Source organism: Triturus cristatus, chromosome 1_2 (genome assembly GCF_964204655.1).
Source record: "Triturus cristatus chromosome 1_2, aTriCri1.1, whole genome shotgun sequence".
Lineage (NCBI taxonomy): Eukaryota > Metazoa > Chordata > Amphibia > Caudata > Salamandridae > Triturus > Triturus cristatus.
The window spans coordinates 224,690,997-224,716,986 of NC_140580.1; the positions used below are offsets into that span (position 1 = coordinate 224,690,997).

General features: G+C 41.7%; 1 protein-coding gene across 1 annotated transcript in view; it reads left to right on the forward strand.

Moving 5' to 3' along the window:
- Nucleotides 1-1,566: 1,566 nt before the first annotated feature.
- Nucleotides 1,567-25,990, forward strand: part of MYOZ1 (myozenin 1) — a 370,778-nt gene continuing 346,354 nt past the window's right edge. The window contains exon 1 of the mRNA XM_085603510.1: nucleotides 1,567-1,742. The gene's annotated coding sequence lies outside the window, so the exon portion shown is untranslated. The remainder of the gene's footprint in view (nucleotides 1,743-25,990) is intronic.

The following is a 25,990-nucleotide window of genomic DNA, read 5'->3' on the forward strand; positions in this document are numbered from 1 at the left end:
TCACAAATGAAGATGGCGGAAATACAATTCTGGAACAAGCTTGCTCGTGATGGCAGGCTTCTTCCCTGGTAAGATCTAAGCAAGATGTTGGGGGGAAACTCTCCGAGTTCAAGTGCCTACAATTGAAAAGCTGGGAGCAGAGTATGCTATCAGACTTGGGCGCTATGAATCACCTGGAAGAACAATTATTTGAGAAACCCTCCAGGAAAGGAGGAAGTATCAATCTGGCACTTGGAATTTTTAGAGACATTGGATGGGGACTGCAAGCTGGCAGAAAAACTGTGCGAAGGATGCTTGCTTCTTATGAAGAAATCATTTCTTTTCACTTCACAGAGCCTACATGACACCAGCCAGAATTACGAAGACGGGGAAAGGAAGTGTAGCCAAATGTGCTAAATGCAAATTAGAGAAAGTGATGTTCATGGGATGCCCCAAAATTCTGAGGTTTTGGGAAGAAGTGGGTAAGACCGTATCAAGCATCCTGGAGGTACACGTTAAGGTGTTTCTCTGATCATCTTTGGAGTAGTAGAGGGCCCAGATGAATTGAATAGAGATACAAGAAACCTTCTTTTTTAATTAATGGTACTGACGAGAAGGGAAATATATTGAAAATGGATACGTGCATGCGGATGTCTTGATGCACTTTTCTATAAATCCAAAATGGATCTGGTAGGGAAAGTATCCAAGAAGAAAAGGTTCTGGAGACCAGTGCTGGTGTGGTGAGGGGCAAAGATGGGTTGGTGGGTGGCAATGTAAAGAGCATATATCTTGTTCAATAAGTACACCTGTATAGCCCTCTTGGCTGCGTTTAAAATGTGACTCCGGAAATCGGGTATCATGAGAGAGACTCAGCCTCCTGGGTCAATTGACTACCTCACACCTGGCAAATGGCATGAATAAAAAAAAAAGGTTGGGCAACAGTTTTGTAGTCTGAGATGAATGAGAACAAAGTACCAAAAAATTGAGCTTTGTATGTTTCCACGTTCCATTTTGGGGCCTTTCCTATCATGGACGACAGGCCCAGGCACACCATTTTTATCAGGTGATGTGTAGAAAAAACAGGTGGTAAGAACTTTGCGCATCCTTGCAAATTCTGGAACTTAAATTGTGTGATTTTTGGCAACGTTGATGTTTGTAAGGTATTTAGGGTAAGAAAACATAGTTGGGTCCACTCATGTCACATATTAAAAAAGGACGATTCATTCTTTTTAATTGTTACATGCCTTTTTATACACCAATAAGGACCTTACCATTCATTACCAAAAACTTCCTTTTAGTTTGGCTTTGAAAGAATGATGCCCAGCTTTGCTAAGAGACATACATACGCTTTTACATTAACACACGAACATGTTAATGTGTCTATAAACTAGACATGTGTTTCAGTTTCAGACCTGATAATTAATATGCTTCAGAAGTGCTGAGGTCAACTCCTTGTCCTCCCGCCCCTCTTCTGCGGATCTGCCATCCGAGACCCCATCACTCCTTCTACTATTAATACACACCAGTATGCCTCTGCAAGCGAAACCCCATAGGAGTCAAATTCACTGCTCTTTGCATCAGCAGTTTGTGCTGAGCAGAGACTCCCGTTTGGACAACATCTCCCAGACGTGTGCCTGCTTTCTTCTCCTGAACACGGGGCTCCCAGGATTCCAGCCAAAAAAACAAGAAAACGGCAGTAAAAGCTCACGCTGGTTTGCAAAGAACCCTAGCCTGACCATTTGACCTCACAAAGCAACAGAAAGGTAAGAACATCAACATTTCAGCAAGGTTCTGTTGATTTTATGGGGCCTTTGGATTAATTATATTGGGGTCAAAAGTAATGTTAATTTAGGATGAAATCGAAAGAATAAGGACAAACGTAGACGGTGTCATCATCCTCTACAACTTTATTCGATTATCAATATAAAAATATAGGGACCGCACAGACAAAAAGAACGTCCAGCCACTTAAAATGTACATATACAAAACTATTAGTTGCTGGACACCAAAATGTTTAAATTCTGATGAGGTCTGCTGTGGACTTTTCCATTGAATATAGGCAGCGTTCGCAGCAGACCTGTTGAGGCTTGGCAAAAAATCCGCTGAGCGCGCATTCTAACTTTGGACACGACGTGCCTTTTAAGTGTGTTGCAGGGGGCTATAGGAGCGTAACACGAACCATCCCCGAGTCCTCCTGCTCATGTAGCCTGTTGCATGACTTCCCCTGTCCTGCGCCTCTACCCTGTTGTGTGCCCTGGTACAGGTGTTTTCTGGCACCCTTGCAAGTGAGGGTTTTAGTGAAATGTCTTAGTTTAGTCAGGGATGAATGTTTCACCTCATAGGCCGGACTCCTTTTCGTACTTGCCGTGGGATTCGGTTTAAAAAAACGTATTTTCTGTTTATAACATCGAGATTAAAACGCATCGTGAAATCATGACACCTATACTAGGCATGAGGAATATTGGTTTGGTTGATACTGAAAATCCGAGCCAATCCGAGCTGCGCAGCAGATACGGTGCCGGTGCACTGGTAGAGAATCAAAGAGATACGCTGCCTGTGAAATGAGTGTACGTCAGTCAAGTCACATCATTGGCTGGTTGTGCTGGGTTCGAAGAAAACATGTTCACTTTGAGCTTCTTTAAAAGACAGTCTGAAGCTTAATGTGAAGCAGCAACCCATGACCCGAGGATCTTGCCTTTTCTCACCAATGAACACTGGAGTGGTTGCATGTGGGAGTGAGTACCACGCTAGGTTGTCCTTGCCTTGTACTTGTGGGCTGACAAAAGGAGAAGAGTATTTATTATCAGAGAGGGAAGATGAATTCAGATATCAAGGTCACCCAGTGCTTGTGTTCTACCCCCCAAAAAACTTGGCGCTGTCTGGATAAACGTGTTGAGAGTCCTGCACAGAGCTGTCGACACTGGACCCTTGAAAGAAAGATAGTCAAAGCCTTAAGGACCATTTTATGCAATTTGTATCACCCAGCCTGGACTCGAGCCAAATCTCACTTGCTGGGCCCTGCGCACAGGATTGCGGTTTTCTCGAGTCGGGCAGGGTCCAAAGCGAGGTCTCCCTGACACCTGAGACGGTTCCCTCGTTCTAATCTTGGAGGAGGTGTGGTCCTCGCTTGCCTCACTGTGCCTCTGTTGTTGCTACAACAAAGTATAAAGCAACGACTCCCGCAAATGCCCGTGTTCTCACCTCCCTTCGTGACCGAATGATAGATAGATAAGTATTAATACCACCATCAAAATAACAAAGGCAAACATATTGCGTTAGTAACATGACTACTGGCCATCCCTTTAGTTGTGGCAGTCATCATTTTGAAACCTGGAACTGGTGATTTGTCGAAATGTTGTTGCCCCATTATTTCCTGTAAAAACACATCTTGCCTGAAATATTTGAGTGGAGAGCTGGCACTTGTCCTATTTCATCACACTACTTCTCAGTTTTGAGTTTATAGGTATGGTCATCTGGGTTCACTCTATACAAATGCTACATACATACATGCATAGATATGTACTCATTCGTTAACATAAAATAATGCCAGACTAAGGGAACAACAACCATTGTATGAAAATGAACATGGTGCGGCAAGAGCAGCTGATAAAGCATAAGTAGTGTGAGGGGAATGAGTATTGAGAAAAACAAGGCAGTTTCGAAGATCTCAAAACATTTCACTGGTCAAAAATGTAACAGCTGATTCGTAGGTGGAGTGCATCATATACTCACTTTTCCCTTACCTAAGTAAAACCCTTAGAGAAAACTGCAGTCGTCAGTATGACTTCCTTCTGCCTGATTCATGCAGAAATAGCGGAGGTAAAATGCTTTATGAAACACTGAAATAGTGTGAGGAAGTGGGCAAGGAAAGGAACAGCACATGTAGCGTGCTACTCGCTGCCGAAAAAGCGCTTCAACACCCCATCAAGGGTAGAAAGCGCTATATAAATGCAAACCTTTTCCCCACTTCTATCCCTCCACTATCCTGCTCAATCCAAATAGCTGACTAACATCTACCACTCAAATTACTTTCATATTTTCACTATACTAAATCACCACTAATACTTTATTGGTTCCAGAGTAGCGTGCTACTCACCAAAAAAGCGCTTCAACACCTCATCAGGGGTAGTAAGCGCTATATAAATCCAATTACAATACAATATAGTGGGAATGTATTCAATTAGGCAGGGGTGCCAAAGAACTGATCTTAGTAAAATTCTCAGTCAAAAAATGTGGCATTATGCGATATAGTGATATTAACATTGGAAATGAGAATATAATGTTAAGGGAGTGGAGCTTTCTTAAAGATTACGTTTTTTCCCAGAAATCTGAAAGAACAGTGCCGGCCGACGGGTGATGGGGCAGGCGCACAGAGGCGGGGGCACGGGCACAGGTCGCAATGGAAAACAAAAATTAAACTTACCTTGCCGCCGGGTCTTGCGGCTCTGCTCCTGCTCTCCTGAGACTGACTCCAGGAACAGAAAGCAGCCTGTTGCACTGTGGACCATGATTCGGCCCACAGGGCTGCCTGCTTCTTCCTCATGGGCTGCGATACAGCCCGCGGCGACTTCCCCTATTCTTCAAGCACGTCACGGTGCTGCACAGCGGCCTGTTGTTTCCGTTTTGGCATCGTGGATGCGTGGCGCAGCAGCCCGTTATCTCACAATTTGAATGACAGGAATGCCGCAGCTCCGGTTTTGGAGCTGCGGCTGCTTATTTTCACAAGTTGGGGAACTATATTTTTACCTTCCTTGCACTGGATATATATTTCTTTCTTCATGTCTTCTTGGGGCCATCTTGCCTTCCCATGTTTCCATAGTCTCCTTTCCAGAAGGCCTTGGGAAGTGTCTGCTCTACCAATGTCTGACCTTCCTATTCCGTCCACTATCCTTTTCCTTATCAAAGATGGCGGTTACTTACTTCCTGTTTGGTCACTTCCTGTTCCTGTTTTGTCACTTCCTGTTCCTCTGTATTTAAAGGGCTGGATCGTTCATTCCCTTGCGTTGCAACAGTCTTCACTCCGGCTGGTGTGTCCTCACTCCTGTTGGTATTGTGTGCTCCTGCCTGGTGTATCTGTGATTCCTGTTGGTCTACCTTGTTCCTGATTTAGCATTCTATACCGGTTCGCATTCCTGGCCTTCTTTTTCTACTTTTGGAGGTTTTTCCGGGAGTTCCCACTTCCACCAGAGTTTTTCCCCTCCGGGTTTTTTATCTCTTGGGACTCCTTTTGGAGGGCACGGTCTGCTTTGGCTATTTCATTGTCAGCTGCAACGTGGCTACCAGAAGGGGTTGCCCTTACCTTGGACAGACCAGAACCCTCACGAACCGAAGTAGAGAATCTCTCCAACACGCCTGAGCCGGTAAGAACATTACAAGTCTTGACAGCAGGCAGGCAGGATCCCTCCCCTAAGCCAATCACAATGCTGTAATGCAGCGTTGTGAGTTGTCTGAGCGCTGGCTGGAGGAGTGGGCATTTTCTCCACACAGGCTGTGATGCAGCCTGCATGGAGAAAAGGGACAGTGTGCACAACTGTTTTGGGCGGCCCGAGAGGGCCAACCAAACAGTCATTGCACATTTAGGAGTGGGCAAACCACTCCTTCCCTGCTTTACAGCCCTGCCCCCTCAGCAAGGCTGCCGCAGCTGGAGGAAAAAATAAAATGATAATGACATTAGTTATTCACATTTTACTTTTTCCTTTCTTTTGCTTCTGCAGAGTAGTGGGGCGATGCTCCTCCGCCTTAGCGGAGGATCCACCACGTGAAAGAAGGAGTGAGTCGAAAATGAAGGCACGTTAAGTAAGAGACAAAATGACGGTGTAAGAAGGGCCAAAGATTTAAACAAAGAAAGGTCGTACAGTGTGGGAAACTGGACATGGGGAGTGAGAAGGAGAGCCAGAAAGACACGTGTCTACATCGAACTAGATAAGAGAAGCCAAGTAGAAAGCAGATAAAAGCTTAATACAAATGAACAGAACAAAGAAACCGAAATTGTGGTCCAAATGAAGAGACAGTGTATGAAGAGAAGAGAAAAGCACTGAGAAATGGTTTCTTTCTTTTTTTGAAGGTTTATATAGCGTGAACTTGACCCATAGGGATTGGAGCACTTTATATGAACACCTATAACATTACACAAGGAAACATTCATTTTTGGTAGGCACGGAAGTTTAAGTGATTTGCCCAGAATCACAAGATGTTGAGTCGATGCCAAGACTCCAACCTGGTTCCCCAGCTCCAAAGTCGACAGCTCTGACCTTTAGTCACATCCTCTCCCCTGAAATGTGAGGAAAGCGAGAATATTGAAGGGTAGCCCCTTGTAAAAATGAAACAGAAATTGAACATGGAGCTATAAAATAGAGACTAAATAATACAGAAAAATTATTGAGCCAAGAAGATGCAGCACACGCCCAAAGTTGGAACAATAAGGAGAAATGAAAACGTTTCTCTTCGTTACACCTGCCTCGAGGAGGTGTAAGGTTTCATTGGAAATCCCTGTCTACAAATGTTAATACATAAGGATTAGCATCAAAACCCATGGGTGATTCCATGGGAGCAGGCATGTACCAGACACGCAATACCCCCTTGATACCAAGTAGCACAAAGTAGCTCATAGCGCAACTTTGCTTTCCTTTGAGATACTTTCCAATGCAAATCCTGGTTTATGTATGTTGGATAGTAAATCCCACCCCAACATTTTCTGTTGGGTTTTCAAGGTGGTTTTCATCACAAAAATGACACTAACCAGTCACAAAGCATTAGTAAATCTGGACCTTGTTTTGAACCATGTGTTTGAGGATTGTAGATGCAACTGGAAGAGAAATGGTGTAAAAGTTAGATTGGACAGACAGATGCAAGTAGCCTTCTAAAATACAGGAAGAATAGCAGCATTTTGATGGACTTTTGGAAGGAACCAATATAAAGTGAAGATTAAAATAAACAGCGTACTATGGGAGCAAGAGGATAGAGTTGTGGAATCAAAGCAGAGAAAACACAAACAGTGGATTATCACTTTTAAGAAACATGAAAAGTTCAGTTGCAGAGTTGGTGGTAAACGAATAAACGAGTAAACGAATAAAAATATGAAGAATTTGAATTTCGAGAAGAGCATTAAAGTGAGTCCAAAGGCAGTGTAAACAGTGTAGACCAAATAAGACCATTTTTTAATTTAACGTAAAGAGACTGGAGAGGAAAGGATGGGCTGTAGTAGATGCCCTTATGGGCTGATTAAGGATCACAACAACACTTTGTGGATGAAAAGAAGACACACATCTTTGCTTTCTTGCATTCCATAATTATAGACAGTAGAGCGATTACAGATTGTGGCATGATCAAGTAAGGAATGATTTTTCACCCCACTTTGCTCAATATTCTACAGGTGGCAATGGGAACACAACAAATTAACTATGGTTGGGGAGGTTTCTGAAAGGGCTTAAAAGCTGAAAGTTAAGATGAACAAATGAATGAGCAAATAAATAAAATTGATATAGTTTACAGGGGAGACAACAAAATCTGCTAAAGTCAAAGAATAAAAAATACTTTTACCACTTGAGTGTTCAAACATAAGAATTTTGAGTATTGAAACATTTGAATATTTGGCATGTTTTTGATCTTTTCAGGAAAATAATTGTTCTGCTCCTAAATATGGACCTGTTATTTGTTAATTTTAAATGTTGAAGGAGTGAAGGTACAGTTGAATTTCAGTGTATGCTATTCTAATCCTTTATGAATACAAACTTTCTCAACTTGACACATAGATTGTCAATGTCATTCAGTATAAGAGTTTACAATCATAAAGTGTTTCAATGTCAAACTTTACACTTTAAAGATACTTTCATATCCTACACCATGCTGTAGAACTATAGTTGTCAAAATACCACACCAACAACCCTTCCAAATGTCTCTTATTTGTTTATTCAAATGTTTGAAAAGCAAAAGCTTGGGAGGAGCAACCCCTTTGAAGTCCTGATGATATGTCGAAATCAGTCCTAAAGTTAAGCAATATAGTTACCATATTGCGACACACCCCAAAATGTAGAGCTTTGGGAATCTCATGTGACATTTCATATTCAGTCTTTGCCCAGGGTTGAAATGCACTTGAGCATGCCCAGTCCATTTTTTGAATCAGGTTAGTTCTAGTTGCTTACAGATGCAATGGGAAGGCCTCTTTGAAGAGGTGTGACTTCAGTTTTCTCTCGAATGCATTAATTCACTCAGATAGGTGTTTTGATAGGGTTGGGGCACTCATAGGGTAATCACATTCAGTCTCAATGACATGGGTTCTCACCCGCAGTGCTCTCAAAGAAGGAAGATACACCCAACTCCCCCAATTTCAATCCTAGGATTGAGCAACACTATGAGGCACACACAATTTGTATCATATGTCAATACAATACACATTGTAAGATACAAAGAAGACATCTTTTCTTGGCTGTAGATTTATTTTTCAGTACTTTAGCCTCTTGTTTATGACCTCCTTTGAACTGTAGCCAACACGTGTTTCATTGTTTGGGGGAGTATCCCTACAACTTCATCAAGGTTATTCAACTCATTAGTCCTTTCTAATCAGTCCTTAATTCCAGCTATGAAATCAGACCCGCAATATCGATTATATATCACAGTAGTCCAAATATAGTAAATAATGCAGTTCCGTAATGTGTCATCAACTGAATCAAGCAGTTACCACAAACACAGGAGAGTCCTCCCAAGTGTATATGTAAATCATGTCAAAGCGAGTAAGCTTCAAACTGGCTTCAGGAGGTCATAAAGTAGAGGCTAAAGTACCGAAAAATATATCTACTGCCATGAAAAGACATCTTCTTTGTTTCTTAAATTGTGTATTGCACTTACATAAGATACAAATTGTGTGTGTCTCATAGTGATAATAAATATTCTCTTGAATGCTGCCAGATTTTGGTTGAATCATCTGAGAACTGTGCTATCATACTCTGGATCAAAAAGCTTCCATGGATCTTGCAGTTGAATACTGTGCTGCAACAAAGAAGGGCGACATTGATAGCCAAGGGAAGAGTCAATACTTAAGACTACTTTCTGAAATACATTCAAGACAAACAGTGTATGTAAATATGAGAAATTTAGGGCCTTATTTTGAGTTGAGTGGAAATCCACCAAAAATAAGAAGATGCATCATCTGCCAAACTCATGGATCTCCTAACAAATGTGGAGATGGGGGAACTGGTGTGTTTCCTGTAGGGAAGATTCAGCTGGATCCACTTCCAGAAATGCCTTCACTCTCATGTACCGGTAAGAATGGCATTATGTGAGGGGCTGCTCTAAATGGGGCAGCATCTCCCACATTTCTCCCGCCAGCCTATTTCAAGCTGAGATTTCCATGCACACAGTAGCGGGTTCTTGCATGAAAAATGCTGAAATGTCCCTCACCACCTGGGAGAAAACTCCTAGCATTTGTTTTTCAAAGACATGTTTTTTGTTTTTTTTTAAAGACAAAAAAATTATGTTTGGCCCACCATGCTACTATGAAGTGGTCTGTTAATCTTTGTTTGTCAAAAACAATCCTGCCATGTTGGCGGATGCACTTTCACAAAAAAATTACCTGCGAAACAAGTAGGGAACTTTAGCTGGAGCAGTTTCTCTGCTACTCCAGCTGCTTGGAGGTCAACCTCATTGTTTATCCTGGCTACTGCAGCAGAAATTGATCTCTGGTCAGAACATGACTTATCACAACTATCTTATTATCCCTTCTGTGTCAGAACATTGCACTGGGCATGCAGGGCTTGTGGTAAAAATCTCTAGGTGTTCCTGTAGCTTGGCATATTATGGGATCTTTTTTTCGTCTGTTCTGATCCTTAGTTCATCCCTGACTCAAAAGGAACAGCTGATCCCTCACCAGCACTGCATGTGTATGTAGCTTATTTTCCTGACATCATTATTGCCCAAAATTCATTTTAAGTATCTAGTCAGATCTGGTCTCCAGTTTACCTTGTGCCTTGACACATATGTGTCTGTTTCCAGTTGCTTGCTGTCCTATCTGTAGCACTTCAGGCCCAGCCATTTTCTAGATGCACTTTAGTGAACTGAACTATTTAAAGCAGGGATAATAAAAAGAAAAGTTATAAGACAGGTATTTTTGTCAATTTATGCTCAGAAATTTTACTGAATCCGCAGATTGACAGACTACAATTTGTATCTCTGCATTCATGCCTGCATTAGTGAGGTTCTTTGTTTGCTACTTACCTTTATATATTCTTTATATAGACATGTCTGATATGTAAGCATGATATTAAAATCCAGAAAATGCGTGCTACCTGCCACATTGAAATTACATGGTCTGCGGAATTGCCACAGAGCTGGTACATATCACCAAGAGAAATGTCTGAGTGAAATTCTAGGGCAAAATGAGGAACTAACAGGGGAATCGGGTCAAGTAATACCAATTCCCTGGTAATTACTCATTTCTAAGTGGAACCTCCCAGTTCCACTTGTAGTACTCAATAGCCCCCCTCCCAAAGTTACTGGTACCTCGGTGTCTGTAACTGTGGGTGGGGAGGTAGACTTAAAAGGCTGAAACAAGGTGAAATTGGAGGACCTCATAATGCAAGCAACTGTGTATAGGAATTAGCACTAGAAATGTATAAAGCCTTAGGTTCAGCTACTCATGGAGCAGTACTGTGAGGAAGTGGGAACATCGCCTGCGTCTCTGAGACCGAACATTGTTTCATAAGATCTCTTTTCAATCTCCCAGCTTGCTCTCAACTGACTACTATCTTTCTTGATCTGGCCCATAGAAAAAGTGCTCACAAGTCAATCACTTAATGTTCAGGTACCGTTTATGGACAACCAAGGAGCTCACCCCCTATTGAGTGCGACTTAGGGATATTATGGTATTGCCCAGGGTTAGTAAAATCCTCTGGTTCTGCTCCCTTAGGGAACTTTTGAGAAAATAGGGGATGGAGGATTATTGGACTGACCCGGAGGAGATATCCCCAACCACGACAAGAAGGGTCAAGGACTCTATTGGGAATTTATTATGGTGGAGAATGTGTCTATCCTACAGGTTCACTAACTCAACATTTTTTACATTTTAAACCCTATCCACTTTTTGACGACGCCATTGATGAGATTGTTTCGCCATTGGCTTGGAAATTGTTTCTTCAATTTAGGTATAAGACTCACCCTACCAAAGTGCTCTGTAGCAAATGGCACAACCATGTTCTCTCTGATGTCATATGACCTGCATGTAAAGGAAGTTCCAAATAATTAATCCACCTGTTATTCTTTTGCCCTGATTATGATCATCTGAGTTCTAAGTGACCTACCCCCTTGTGTAGGCTCACTGGTCCTGGCCATTACTTACAGGTGCTCAGAACACTTATTACAGATTCTAGAAGAGTTATGGTCTTTGGTTGAGCTAAATTCTGATGGCCCTGTGGATTAGACTCTCAAAGTGTCCTTTGTAATATTCCTAGTCTATCGTATCTATTAATTTAAGTATTTATTATAAATGATATGTATTGTTTTAAATGGTTTTATATTGATACAGGATTTTAAGTTTTAAAATAGAATGATGTACTTTTTTGTCTCCTGACTCCTCGGTTTTTATATTTTTTGGAAGACAAATATTGTAAACTAAATTATTTTTAGTGTACGTAATGTATGTCTGTAGGGTCAGAGATTTACTTTAGAAGATCTTTATGACTGACAATCAATCAAGTTATAATGATGGTATAGGAATTAGCATCCTTAGAGCCTCTAATAAACCAGAACAGAAACATACTCCAAATCCTAACTAGGCATCCACCTCAACTCAGAATGAAAAAGATTTAGGTACAGCGATGGACAGAGCCATTAAAATTCATTTAGCAGAGCTGTTTCTGGTCCACGTCCTCAAAGAATTGCATTTTGGCACAATGAGAGACTAATCCAAATCCCCCTTGAAATACACTGGAGATTATGAAGAGTCAGCTCCACCTCCCGTTCTTAATAATAACCTGAAAATGTGCAATGCATGCCAATGTATGTGTGCCACACCAAATCACTCTGCCAATTTGCAATGTAAATTTTCCACCGTCTGAGGTAAAATGAGATGCATGCAGATCTCTGTACCACCCGGCAAAGCCCACTTTGACATTCAAAACCATGATTTTTAATGCTTGCTAAACATCATTTCTTTATTGAAATTTATTGAAACGTTTAATCAAGTGAATTGATGTCCTTTAGGGCTCGCCAGAGATCATAACTGCGACCCCTGGCTTGGCCCTTGCGACCCCAGACATTGCCTTTACCACCCCTGGCCTTAGAGGTGGTATAATGAGCGCCCATGTATACAGGGGCAGCTTGTCCTTATGGACATCAGTTGGGCTTCACTTTTCTTGTTTTTTGTCATTTTTGAAAAATATTATATATTAATAATGCAATAGAAAATGGAGTTCAATTAGCTGGAATATAACCCTCCTTGGCAGCTAAGGTAAGTAAAATATGCTTTTATATTTATGTTATGTGCATTCCTGCAGGTGAGAGCAAGTGTGTGTATGTGTGAATGTATGTGTAAGTGTGTGTGTCGGAAAGTAAAAGTAATATGGCGTGTAATGTCACTATTGCTACCCCAAGGCTGCTTATGAATTGATGCGCATGATCATGTCTCATCTTGGTGAGCAGTCAAGAATAAATGATGCACAAACAACTTTTGAATTTTCCATATGCTTGACACGCATTTCTCTTTATACATATTAAATGTGTGCTCTGCATCATGAACTATTTGAGATGTATTCACAAGTGGTCAACAACGCAATCCTCCACAAAGTACTTGCGTACTCTGTAACAATGCCTGGTGCACCCATCAAACCTGTTGAGAGAGGATGTTTTAATAGGTATGAAAGAGGGAAAGAGAAATTGGATAGCCTATTATTAGAATATCTAGTCCATGATGACAGAATAAGCGTGGCATAAACATTCACAACTATCATATATTGCTCATTGCTTCGCACATGGTATAACTAATGACATTTCAAGTGACGTTTATGAATGCATCTCAAATTACTTCATTGATGACATCACTGATGTGATGGCATACAACCTTCCCAGTCAGTGAATCAAAATTCTTTTTTTTTTCAATACTTTGAAAGCATATAAAGTACACAAGAATATAACAACATTAAAATATACATATGATATGTAATACTTAATAAAAAACAAGAATAAAAATCCTTGTTTAAAATCCTAGGTTAAAAAAGATACAAAGCCATAAGAAAGGACTCATCATAAGATTTGCAAATATATAACACACAACTACTATCCTCAGGTTTTCCATCTTTATTAGCATTCCTACTATTCAAGGAAGACCAGAGAAACGAGGCTGTTTCATAACATACAAATGGATCACTCAGTTTTTTGATAAAATAAGGGGCCGGGTGACATTGCCTACAATTGTATTTGCACAAAAGAGGGAGAAAGAACACCTTCCTGTGTAGATCATAAACACTGCAAAAGAACAATATATCTAAATCAGACTGAGCTGACCATCCATCACTAGGACAGACTGGCAAATCATTTAATGAGTACACATTGTTTGGAAAGCCCATCATCAGGGGAATCAAATTCATATGAAAACTCCCCAAAATGAAACGATGTTAGGGGTTTGTCCCAAACGCTTAACACGATTCATCTACCTGTGTGATGGGGGGGACATGAGGTGCTTTTTAACGAAGGATTGTAATCGACTTGATGCCTCTCTCTTACGCACGACCTTCGCTAAAAAGATTTCTTTAATTCTCATCTTGGACACAGTCATACAACTCAGTGGATTTACATATAAATCTTTTGAACCCAAAGCTCCCAGTGTTCACTTCACATATTGCAGCCAAGCAATCTTATGTACAAGGTCTAGGGTTAGACAGTCCCTGATGATATTTTGGGTCAGATTAACAGTACCTCTCCTCCAGATAGAGTGCCATAGCAATATGGGTGCTAACTGGACAGCATCAGTAAGATATGAGGCACCAAGTTCAGTTTGGCCCTTATAATTTGAACAGCTGCATGGAACAGCGAGTAGCCTTTTATAAAAACCATCCTCTACTCTTTGGAAAGGATCTATTGCCACCATCCCGCATATCCCTGTTCCAAACGTCACAGTAGAAATGGTTTTGGCAGAGTACACTTTTTTTAATTCCCTCAATAGGCTTAGACCTGAGCTTCTTGATAACACTGAAAATGGGCATTACATTTTTTTCCATAATAAGAACTCAGGGGCCTATTCCGAGCTCGCCCGCCATCCTCGCAGTGTTGGGACCGGCTGCCAGACATGCGGCGGTCCCGCACCGCGAATTAGGATGCGACCACCACCCTGGCAGTCGCATTCCACATTTTAACATTGCGGCAGGTGCTGCTTACAACAGCTCCCGCGCAATGTCAAAATCCCATGCCTGGCATTTCCCTGCACTACGTGGCAGGCACCACGTTGGACCTGCCACTTGGTGCAGGGAACTGCAGGGGGTACCATGGGTATCCCTCACGTACACCCCACCACCCCATCCCCCGGGGGCCTACAACGGCCCTCCAAAGCCAATCTCCACAAGCCCTTCCATGGCGGCATCGCCGCCATGGAAGGGCCTGTATACCACTCACATTGTAATATGGCTGGCAGTGCCAGCTAGGCACCGCGACCATATTACTGGCCAAACACCGCCCGGCCGGCAATCGGAACGATTGCCGACCAGCGGAAAAGCGGCAGATAGACTTTGCGTCCGCCGCGATACCCCTCGCCATCATGATATGGCGGGGTATTTAATGTAACAATGGCGTAGCGGTTGCCACCGCCAGCTCGGCGGTGGTGATCTTTACGCCACCGTAATGAGCCCCTCTGTTATCCACCATTTTTAACCAGGAGTGCTTTCTATCGAAAAGAACCCCCAGGTAAAAAAAAGGTATCCCCCACTTCCAGCCTATGTGTCTCTATGTAAAATGCTGGAAGATTATTAGGAAGTGCCCCTGCCACTAATACAAAGGATTTTGCTTTGTTAACACAAAGGTCCAGACTTTTCATAAATTTTGAGTCAGTCTCTATAAGTTTCCGCAGCGCCACCTCAGTGTTTGCTATTACTACTGCATCATCTGCCTAAAGCAGTATTGGGAGGGGGACTGCATTAAAAATGGACACATCTTTCATAGACCCGGTCACAGCTGCCTGCACCCCATTAGTGCAGATTGAAATTAGATATGGGTAGACAACTCTGCCTTGCCTTATGCCCTGTTTAATCGAAGAAGGCCTTGTGCACTCCCCATTCCTGCCATTGTGAATGAAAGTAGAAGGCAATAAGAGGATTACTGATGGCATGGTACACATATATTCTTTAAACAATCTGTGTGAAGAGGCAACAGAAGAAACCATTGTAAAGGACATTGAAGTAGGAAACTCAAGATTACCTGGGGCCTTATTTCTGATTTTCCAGATATGTAATAACCAAGAAATCGTTCCCCTTGGTAGGAAAGGAACTGGACAAAAATCAAAGAAAAAAAGGAAAATAAAACAAACATGGAAGAATTACTAAAAAAACTGACACAGTAAATGCACTGGGCCTCAATCATGCACAGTTTGCCATCAATGATGTCTTTTCAGATGTTACAGTGATGTTATTAGTTATGTCATAGAACATGTAATGAGTGATGTAATCTGTGTGGTCATAAGCAGTGTATGGCGAGGGCGTGAGTTATAGTTATTTTAGGGGTACAAAAGGGGGTGGTGATGGTTATTTTAGGGCATGAGTGATAGTTACAAGATAACCTACCTGGTGAATTTCAATGGTTTAGTTGGTTTAAAACAGTACATTTTAAGTGACATTTTCCCTAAATATAACACTATAACCTTTGTTTTTCCCAGTGAATTTGTAAGATTTTGTTTATGTAAAGTAAGATATAATTACAATTCCTAACTATATTGTTACTTTAACTTTTGTTTTTTTTTCAGTAAATTTCTATTTTTTTTTAACACAAAGTCAAATGTTATTACCATACGTAAAGCCAACTCCCCTCCATGCACGTCCATCAGCAATGTGCAGCATGGGATAAGCTGCAAGGCCTTCCCTTTGACCAGGCCCTGCATCTAACCTCCCTGCGGGCAGTCAATCCCTCACAGGCATGCAACCCCACTCCACATATGACCTTTGGCCATGCACAACGTGGGGTTGACTGCAGAGCATGGCCACATTCAGGCATATTTCCTGACTTTGTCAAAGAGTCACAACACCAAAATATAAAATATAAAAAGTGAGGTTATTGGTTTTATCAAAGGGTGATCTTACCAATATAGACATAAAGCAGATCTTTCTCCTAAAATCAACAATAATTTTTATCTAATGTGTATTTCAGTAATCCACATAACAGAATTTCTAACAATAGTTATTATTATAATGTTTTTACTTAAACTTTTAACTAAAAAAAGCCTGTGAGTCTTTCTTTTAACATAGGTTTTATTATTGCATTCTGTGGGCTCAAAAATGTTAAAAGAAAGAATCAGAAACATATATAATTTTTTTTAAATATAACCAACAGGTCTCTGGGGTTTTCTTTTTAAAAAATTCAGCCCATAAAATGTAATCATAATAACAACTACAAGAGAGCCTTGCCCTCTAGTTGAAGACCACCAGTTCTCATCAGTTCATGGATTTATTGACCCAGGAGACTTACTGTTTTATGCTGCTGGGGGGCTGCTGCTGCTCACCCGGCAGCCCCCCCAACATAAAAAAGACGTGGTCGTGCCCCTCCCTATTCCAGGGGCATGCCATGCAAAAATAATATCAACAAAAAAGTCCTTGTAGGGTATTGTGGAGCGCACCTTCAAGGAGCAGTGAATAATAAATAAGCAGCTCCTGGCACTCATTTATTATTAATTTTGTTGTTTCAGAGCACACACAGGACACCTTTTTATCATTATTGAGGAGGGGGCATGCAGCCATGCTCCCTGGGCCTTTGCAGGGCCTAGGGACCCTAACTCCCAGCAGCTTTTTTATATCAGGGGGAAATTAAAGACTACTAGTGGACTGCAGCACAAATTGTGCCACTCACTAAAGTAGCACCATAAATCATGTGTCCAGACCTGCCACTGTAGCCTCGGTTTGTAGTTTTAAACTGTCACATCTACATGGCAAAACTTTTTGCCAGGTCTAAACTTTCCTTTTTAATACTTATAAGTCATCGCTAAGAAAGACTCTAAATGCCCATAGGCAGGATGTATGGTATTTAAAAATCAGTCCATGTATATTCAATCTTTTACGTGTCCTAACAATGAAAAACCTCCAAAGTAATTTTCACTGTGGTACGGTTCTTATAGGTAAAGACTGGGTTACACCTTTTAGCAACCTTTCAGCTCTTGGTACAAGCCAAACAACTCAAGAACTCTGGAGGAATTATACCAGGACCAGGACCCCAGGATGAAGGGGTCAAGGGAGGACCTCTCCGGTAAGGAAGCAGACAGCCAGCTGGCCATAAGGATGGATAAAGGAATCAAGAAATGTACCTCCCTGGCCATCTCCCCCTTTATCTCCCTTTTGACCACTTCCCTCTACAGTACTTAGTAGGAGGAGGAGGCAATGGTGATCTGAAACAGGGAAGATCGGGGGAGCATCAGCAGGCCAGCACGCAGGGTCCCCTAGCATAAGGACAGCCTTCTCAGCCACCCAGCAGGCATCAGGCAGTCCCCAGTGGGGGTACCTCCTGGCAGTATCTTCTCTAAGTTCCAAGTAAGCACACACCACTTTCATGGGGTCACAGCCTCAATACTTATACCCATGTCACTCTTTGTTCTGCCCTGGCACAGGGCTTGGGACCCAGTCCAAACCAGTTCTGGGGAGCACTTAACAAGTGCACAACAGTCCCCATTGTCAGTGAAGGCTCTAGCCCCAGACACACCACAGGGGGGCGGAGCCAGCATTGTACAAGGCAAGCATAGACCTATTCAGGGTCAGGGGCTATTCCTCCCACTACTCCAAATGCAGATCAGGCCTATTCAGACTAGCGCTGACTCACCCAGCTCCTCTGTAGCCACTGAACCTCCCCAGTCTCATAGACACATAGCACACAGAAATGCCAACTTCTAAGGGTGGCATTTCTAAAATTGTGATAATAAATCTGTGCACACCACAACGCAGCATTTATCACCACTATTCCAAACATACCAAACATGATCATGCTACTCCTCTCATGTCAGGAATTACCACTGAAACACATTTCAGGGAATCCCTAATGCATTCCTATAAGAGGGCAGCCTCACAGCAAAATGGCTGTTTTTTCACTACAAGGACATGCCATACAATTAAGGCACATGTCCTACCTCTTGCCTACAAAGCACCCTGCCCATAGGGCTACCTCGGGTCTATCTTAGGGGTGACTGATATGTAGTAAAAGGGAAGTCACGGACAAGTTTGAAAGGCAACTTTGGTGGGTGGCGCAACCAGCGCTCCAAGCCCACCAGTAGCATTTCATATACTGGCCCTGGGTATATGAGATACCACATTACTGGGGACTGATAGGTAAATTAAATACGCCAAACGGGGTGGACCAATCTTACCACGTTTTACCAAAGAGGGCACATGCACTTTACACTGGACAGCAGTGATAAAGTGCCCGGAGTCCTAAAACCACCAACACTAGGTCAGAAAAAATATCAGGAGGAAGGAAAAAAGTTCTGGGATGACCTCCAAAAAGGCCAGACACCTTACTTCAAAAGTGAGAACTCCTAAAGATGTCGGAAAAGGGCACTTGGTAAACCAAGCCCAAGAACAAAGTCTACCACCTAGCCTGTCACCTATAATAACCACTGAGATCCCAGACAACAATGACTCTGTATTTACCCCTGAACATAAGCCCCAGCAGACCCCTCAAGACACGATCATCAACCCCCATCTAAACTTGGGGACATGGGGGCAACTGCTTAACACATTAGTTTCCACTGCTAAATCCCTGCAACACCAATCCAATAAGTTTGACATTCAAATATCGCTACTTCAAACATTAGCTCAGTACATCACACCCATAGACTCGTGCTTCGAAAGGCTCAACACAACCATAAGAAGTCTACTTCAAGAAGCTCAAAAGCCACAAATAAATTCAGGCTTCCCTTCCCTCTCTCCTACTGAAAATAACAAAAAATGTATGTGCTCCATCCTTATGGCAAAACTGACCTCACTACCTTCAATAGTAGGCGATCTACTACAGGAAGTAAATATGACCAAGAAAAGTAATTCCACCAATAGAGCACAACCTAGGGTCTTGCACACCACGGGCACTCAAACACAGTCAGTGTCAAGAAGCCTTGATCAACCAAAAAAACATACCATTTGTAGTAATTTAAGCGCCCGGAAGAATACCGTGGTAGTAAACTAAGAGATTCACCCGGCACCTGGGAACATGGAACCCACATTAACTAACAGCAACGGCCTCATGAGCCAAGAAGAAAAGAACACCTTGGACCTGAAAACAGTATCCAAATCCTCAGCCATCCCAGACACCAAGCGCCTGCTGCTACCAGTCCAATTATCCTAACGAAACAAGAAGCGGCTTAAGAAACAGAACAAAAAACTAATTAAATGATAGCGAGAAACAAGAAAGGCAAAGACATTAGATACTTACTTTTGCATTAATCAACAGAAAACACTTACAAGGCAAAACTCAAATGAAAACATACCCCTGGTGACCATAGAGCTCAGTGCCTCCACAGAGACTGATAAAATCACCCGAGGAACAGATAATCTGATGTGGAGCTCAACAAGTATATCATCCAATAAATCGGCCCAGGAAAGGTTGACAACCGTGAAAACAGAACAAGCAACATGCATCAGCCCATGCAGAGGCTTGGTGATGCTCCAAATAAATCATGGGGACCTAGGTTGCAGGAGGACAAGTAGCAGTGAAAGATCAAACATTATTTGCATGCAGGAAACAAAAAGTAACAAGAGAAAGCCTCAGGTCAAAAGGAGACCGCTCCAAATATAATCACAACTAATAATAAAAAGATGAGCCCTGGCCCATCTCAACACATATTAGAACAAGACGCTCAGGCACAGATGACAATATGGCACCCTGACAATGTTTCACAAGGAAAGGGCCATACTCTGAATCAAGACAACATAGCAAACCTTTTGGCTGCACACTCAAAGCTCTGGAGTCCAAAGATATTGCATGATTCACAAAGCGAATAAAGGAAATGAGACAAAGAAATCAACAATATCTGTAGCCTCCTGGAATGTTGCAGGCCTTGAAAGCCTATTAACCGACCCAGAGACAATAACCTTTTTAACCTCGCTTCATATCATATGCGTTCAGGAATCATGGCGAGAGAACGAGACAATAATAGAAGCATACTCTGGTTCTATTCCCCAGCAACCAGAGTACATACAAAGAGCCATGCAACAGGGGGGCCTTTCAATTTTCCTCTCTGCCCATTGGGATTTTAAAGTCAGGGAGCACGTTACGGGCCATAAATATCTACAATGTGTGGAAAGTAAAAATTGGCAACACAAGGATTTTGTACCTCAATCAATACCAACTCAAATTAATAGTGATAGGGGTACAATAATTACAACATGAGTGGAGACGGATTAAATGGAGCATGGAAGCAGTTACAAAGTACAATAACTGAAAAACATCATTAGCTGACCAGGGGAGGCCATAAACCGATACCATCATGGACTGGGAAAGGCTAGCACAAACGTTACTCGCCTCTTTGACCAGCAACCAACAAGGCTCTGCTCCCTTAAAGCTCACAGACAGTAAACCCTGGTACACAAACACATTAAGAAAGTTAAAAATAACATTGCATAAGAAGGGCCGCATGCTTGAAACGCAAGCAAATTCCAACTATCTCACTGGGGTTGAATCCCTGCGCAGCCAGTACAAAAATCAAATCTGGAAAGCTAAACGGGACCACGAGGAACTTCTCCAAACTGAACTGTTTATGGCATGTAGATAAAAAAATGCTAGCCGTTTCTGGACGGTTATAAATAGGCTGAACAGTGACTCATTCTTCACTGCTACAAACTGGGAACAACGGCCCCACAGAAATATGCAAAAAGCACGTTACCATGTTATATAAAGTTACATCTATAAAACCCAATGAAGTGCCACCTTAAGGAAACAAAATCCTGCACAGCTCTCGTCAATCCCAACTGGGGCCTCAAACCATCAATATGCAGTAACCTTTGACGCTAGCAGAATAGCAACATTAATTCAAAAAAGTAGAGGAGATAGTGCACCAGGCCCCAACAGCATCCTAGCGTCAGTCTACAAACATGATATCGACTTTTGTCCAGGCATTCTTGAAAATATATTCAAGAGATGCATAGTTCAGAACGCAGTGCCACCATCCTGGCAAGGCTCGATTATTTGTCCTATTTACAAAATAGGGCTCCACCTCACTTCCACACAGTTACAGACATATCGCACTACTGGACAAAGTATCTAGGTGGGAGGGAGGGATTATTAAAATCAATATTTGTGTTGCATTCGTTTAAAAGCGTTTTAATATACATCGACCACTAGATTTTATTCCCCTGGTCGAGTGCAATGCAATCCTTAATGACATCCTGTGTAAACTTTGTGCCTTCCTTGCTCCATATCCCATACCAGGTATTTAAAAATATTGTACTTATAAAATCGGTAATATAAGGGGCTTCCAGTTCTTTATGCACACTATATGGGAGTGGAATTGGGTACAGCTAGCAATCTGCATAAAAAAATATTTTCTTGGGTTTGAAGGATTACACAATTAGCCGCTCCCCATAATGCTGCACCATAACAGGTTCCAGTGAGACACTTCCTCTTATATAGTGTCAAGATTTCCCTTATTGTTTTTTTACCCATTTTTTTTGAGAATCTGAAGATTGCCTCAATTATCCTAACAAATTTTAGTTTACAGTGTTCGATGTAGGCTCCCTAATGTCCCTTTGCTGTAAATACTAATCCGAAATATACAAAAGAGTTTGTTACTTCAATAGGGACACTATTTACATGATGGGTCCTAGTTTTGACTTTACCTTGGCCACACACCATCGTAAATGTCTTTTTCAAGTTCAGTACTAGGTCCTTATCATGCGTAAATTCTGCAAAATTTTCGATGAGAATCTGGAGCCCATTCGCAGTTCATGATTAAAGAACAGCGTCGTCCGCATAGAGTAAAGTCAGAACAGCACGTTTGCCTACTCTAGGAACGTCAGCATTTAACTTTTGTAAGCCCTCGTCGACTCCGTTTATGTTTAACGAAAAAAGGAGTGGGGCAAGCACACATCCCTGCCTGATTCCTCGTGTTACCCTAAAACTGGTTGTGTACTCTCCCTCTAGCCCATAGCGAACTCTTGTACTCAAACAACTGTATATTTGTGAGAGGTATATAATGATATTGTTTGGTGCACCTATATGAATCAAAGTTTGCCATAACTTTGCGTGGTTTACTAGATCAAAAGCACTAGTAAGGTCAACAAAGCAAAGATGTAAATGGCCCTTTTTCGCAAATGTGTACTTACTAAAAAGTAAGTGCAAGTTGATACATTCTTCTATTTTCCCTATCTCCCTTCTAAAGCCGTACAGTGATTTAGTGAGAATTTTATTTTCGTCTGCCCATGATTCCAGCCTCTCCAACAATATCCTACCCATCACTTTTGAAGTTGTGTCAAGGAGGGAAATCGGGCGATAGCATTTGGCATCACTCCAATTGCCCTTTTTAAATATTGGGACAATGATACTTTCGGTCCATGTACCAAGCACCCAGCAATAGTATTAAACACGTTTTGTAGCAAAGGGGCCCACAGGCCCATGTTAAATTTAAAAATATCTATTGGAACCCCATCAATACCAGGTGCCTTTCCGTTTGCACATTTTTCTAGGGCCAATGTAGCTTCATCCAGGGTGATAGGGTCCAAATTTGGAGGGTCAATAATTATAAAAAATGTATTTTCTACTCATTCCGAAGTACTGTTGGGGTCACTATTTTCAACTAGTACAGAAACTACATTTTCTGGATTCAAAACCTGTCTAAAATAACTTATCCACTCTTGAGGCCGCACTAAGCTCTCAATTTTAGCAGCACAACTATCTTTAAAATAAGGATGATTTATCATTATCCAGAACAAAGCTGAGTCCTTTGTGTTGGCGGCCTGGGAGAGTTTTTCCCACGCCTGATCTTGTATCTCCCTTTTCCTTTTTGCTAGGGTCTGTTTATATATCATCTGCTGGTATTTGATCTGTTCACTATCTCTAGGCCTCATTTTTAAAGCATTTTTCAAGATCTGGCTTGCCTTTGTGCATTCAGAGTCAAATCAGCTGACTTTTTTCTTCACGTTCTTCTTGCTCTTATTTTTTGAACCCCTGGAAATTACAGCAGTGGTGTTACAGAAAGCCCCGATGATCTGATTGTTGGTTGAATCCCCCCTGTTACATATTTCAATGTCATATTCACAATCACTCATCAATCTGTCCTGAAATTCCTTTGGATTTATCCCAGACCATTTAATCAAAACACAGTTTTCTCCCTGAATTGATATAGTGGATGCTAAACACAGCCCTGCCTGGGGGATATCATTTAGTCTAACCGTTAAAAATAGTGGATGATTATCACCTCCATTTTCACTATTTGATCTTGGCCATGTGCCGAGATTAATGTATGATCGATAATTGAGCACTGGCCACGCCCTTCAAAAGTTGGAAGCTCGAATTGAGCATCCGATATGGACTGATCCACTACTTCTAGATTGTATTTGTACATTGCCCTATTAATAGATTCACCACAAATGTTGTGTGGGAAATAAGAATACCTTTCCCCAGACTCGTTCCCGTGTCCACAGTGTTTCCCTTCTAGGATATCGCAATTCCTACTGTTAAAATCTCAAACCCAGATCCAAAAATAATTACCTCTGATCTGTTTTAGAAATTAATCGAGTTCCCTCTCAAGTGACATTATTACTTGATTTCTAGTGTTATCAAAAACGTTATTATAGAAATTAATTACTACAAAACACTGGTAATCAATAGAATGTAAACACAAAAATTGAGAGTAGGGTGAGTCAATATAAACATTCTTTAAAGTCAGCGGGCATGTAACTGAGAGTAGAACTGCTAAGCCCTCCCTTTGCCCTTCCATTTTGTGAGGGAATCTCTTGTGTATCAGTTATTGAGAAACCATAAGTAAGGAGGGGCTCCGCATGCCAGGTCTCATGCATACAAATAATTTGGCAATTATTTAGAAATTCAGGCCATAAATTGTAATTTAATTTCTTGTTAATAATACCCGCAATATTCCATGTTACTAGGATCAAGTTCTTAGACTTTGGATTTGGGGTTAAAAATGATCCCTCATCAGTAGGGCAAGGATTATGCTCAACATCCTGATGTAGTCAGTCCACATCACTACATCTTCTAAGGGGTGAAAATCTATTTGACCAAGCAAGAGGTCTGTACCTGTCTGCTATCAATGGACCATTTCCAGGTTCATTAAAATCCTCCATGGTTGGTTTATAAAAAGTACCCTAAGGGTACCCCAGAAATGACCTTTCCCTGATATTTTAGATGACATTTCTCCCCGGTTAAATATATCTTCAAGCAGAATTCTGACTATCTCTGGGTGTCGAAACGAGACAACAATACAGTCCCCCTCACAATCTTTCGGTGATTTTCCCACCAGGGTACTCTTCTTACCATAGTAATGTTTTGAGCTAAAATAGTTGGGTTATGGTTGCAGTGTTTAAACCAATGCAAAACCTTGTTTTTCAAGTCTATCCAAGCCTCATTAACACTGTCATTTAATTCTGGCACATCTTTGAGAATGATGGTGTAAGGCGTAGACTCGGGCAATAAGTGTAGGGGTCTCCGATAGATACTTCGAGGTTGATATCTGTGCTCTGTTTTATCTGTGTTATTGATTATAGGTCTTGTTGTTTTTGTCACGTTGTGGGATGACGGCAATGAGTTCAGACCTGTGTGACTGTTGTCCTTGTGCATGGTCTCATGAGTGTTTTTCCCATCACACAAAACTGCGGATCCGAATGGACCAGATAGGATGTACTTTTTAATGATTCTTTGGGTTTTACTTGTTGTTCTACCCATTTTGTCTATCAGGTTATGAGATTAACATTTCTCCTGTAATGACAAATCTACAATTGATTTAAAAATCTGTGCTACTTCGTCCTTATTTTTTACAATTTCCCTTAGCAAGTTTTTCTCAATTAAGTCAATCTTCTCATGTAACTTTTTTTAAAGTAAATCCAGATTAAGGGAACAATTATTACATGGGGTAGCCTTTTGACCCACACACTGTCTTTTAGGTAATAACTTTGATTGCTTAATGGATACTTTGCTTTTTTCCTTCGACAACTGTTTGCTTTTGGTTGCTGAGGGTATAGCTGAATCTGTATCCTCTATTAAAACCGATATTTCCATGGTGCGGTTGAGACGCAGGGAGCTGCACAATTATTATGTATTAGAGCTGCCGTACTCTTATGTTGGGGTTTATTATTTGAGCCTATTTCCTGCACAATTACATCCAATATAGTATCATCCACCACAGTAGTTAGTGCAATCTTTGTGGCTACTAAACACTCCTCAACATTAACAATCTCGCTATTAATTAGTCCCATTGCAGTGTTTAAGTAATTCGTAATAGGTGCACTCATTCTTGCATTTTTATTTTTACTACCTGAGGTAACACCCGCAAGCTTACGCTTACCCATGATTGTGAGGAACGGCAGGCGCCCTAAAGATGGGGCACTGTAAGGCAAGTATATTCGTATGAAGCAGTTTCAGTCTCTTACCATGATTCTTAAGTTCTTACTGCTTAAGTAAGGGACATGGTCCAGCCCAGCCTCTTTTGGCTGCTGGCGCATCCTGTGCTGCGTGAGCCCTGGCCGGTGTTTAAGCGCCTACTGGTGTGAAGCGTGACGTGGGTGGTGCACGTGCCGCTTGGTGGGGCTCGGAGTTGTGGTCTTCCTCCCCTCTCCCCTCAGGCAACAATTCCAGGCAGCAGGCAACAATTGGTAAAGAGCCAATGTTTAAGCGCTTCCTG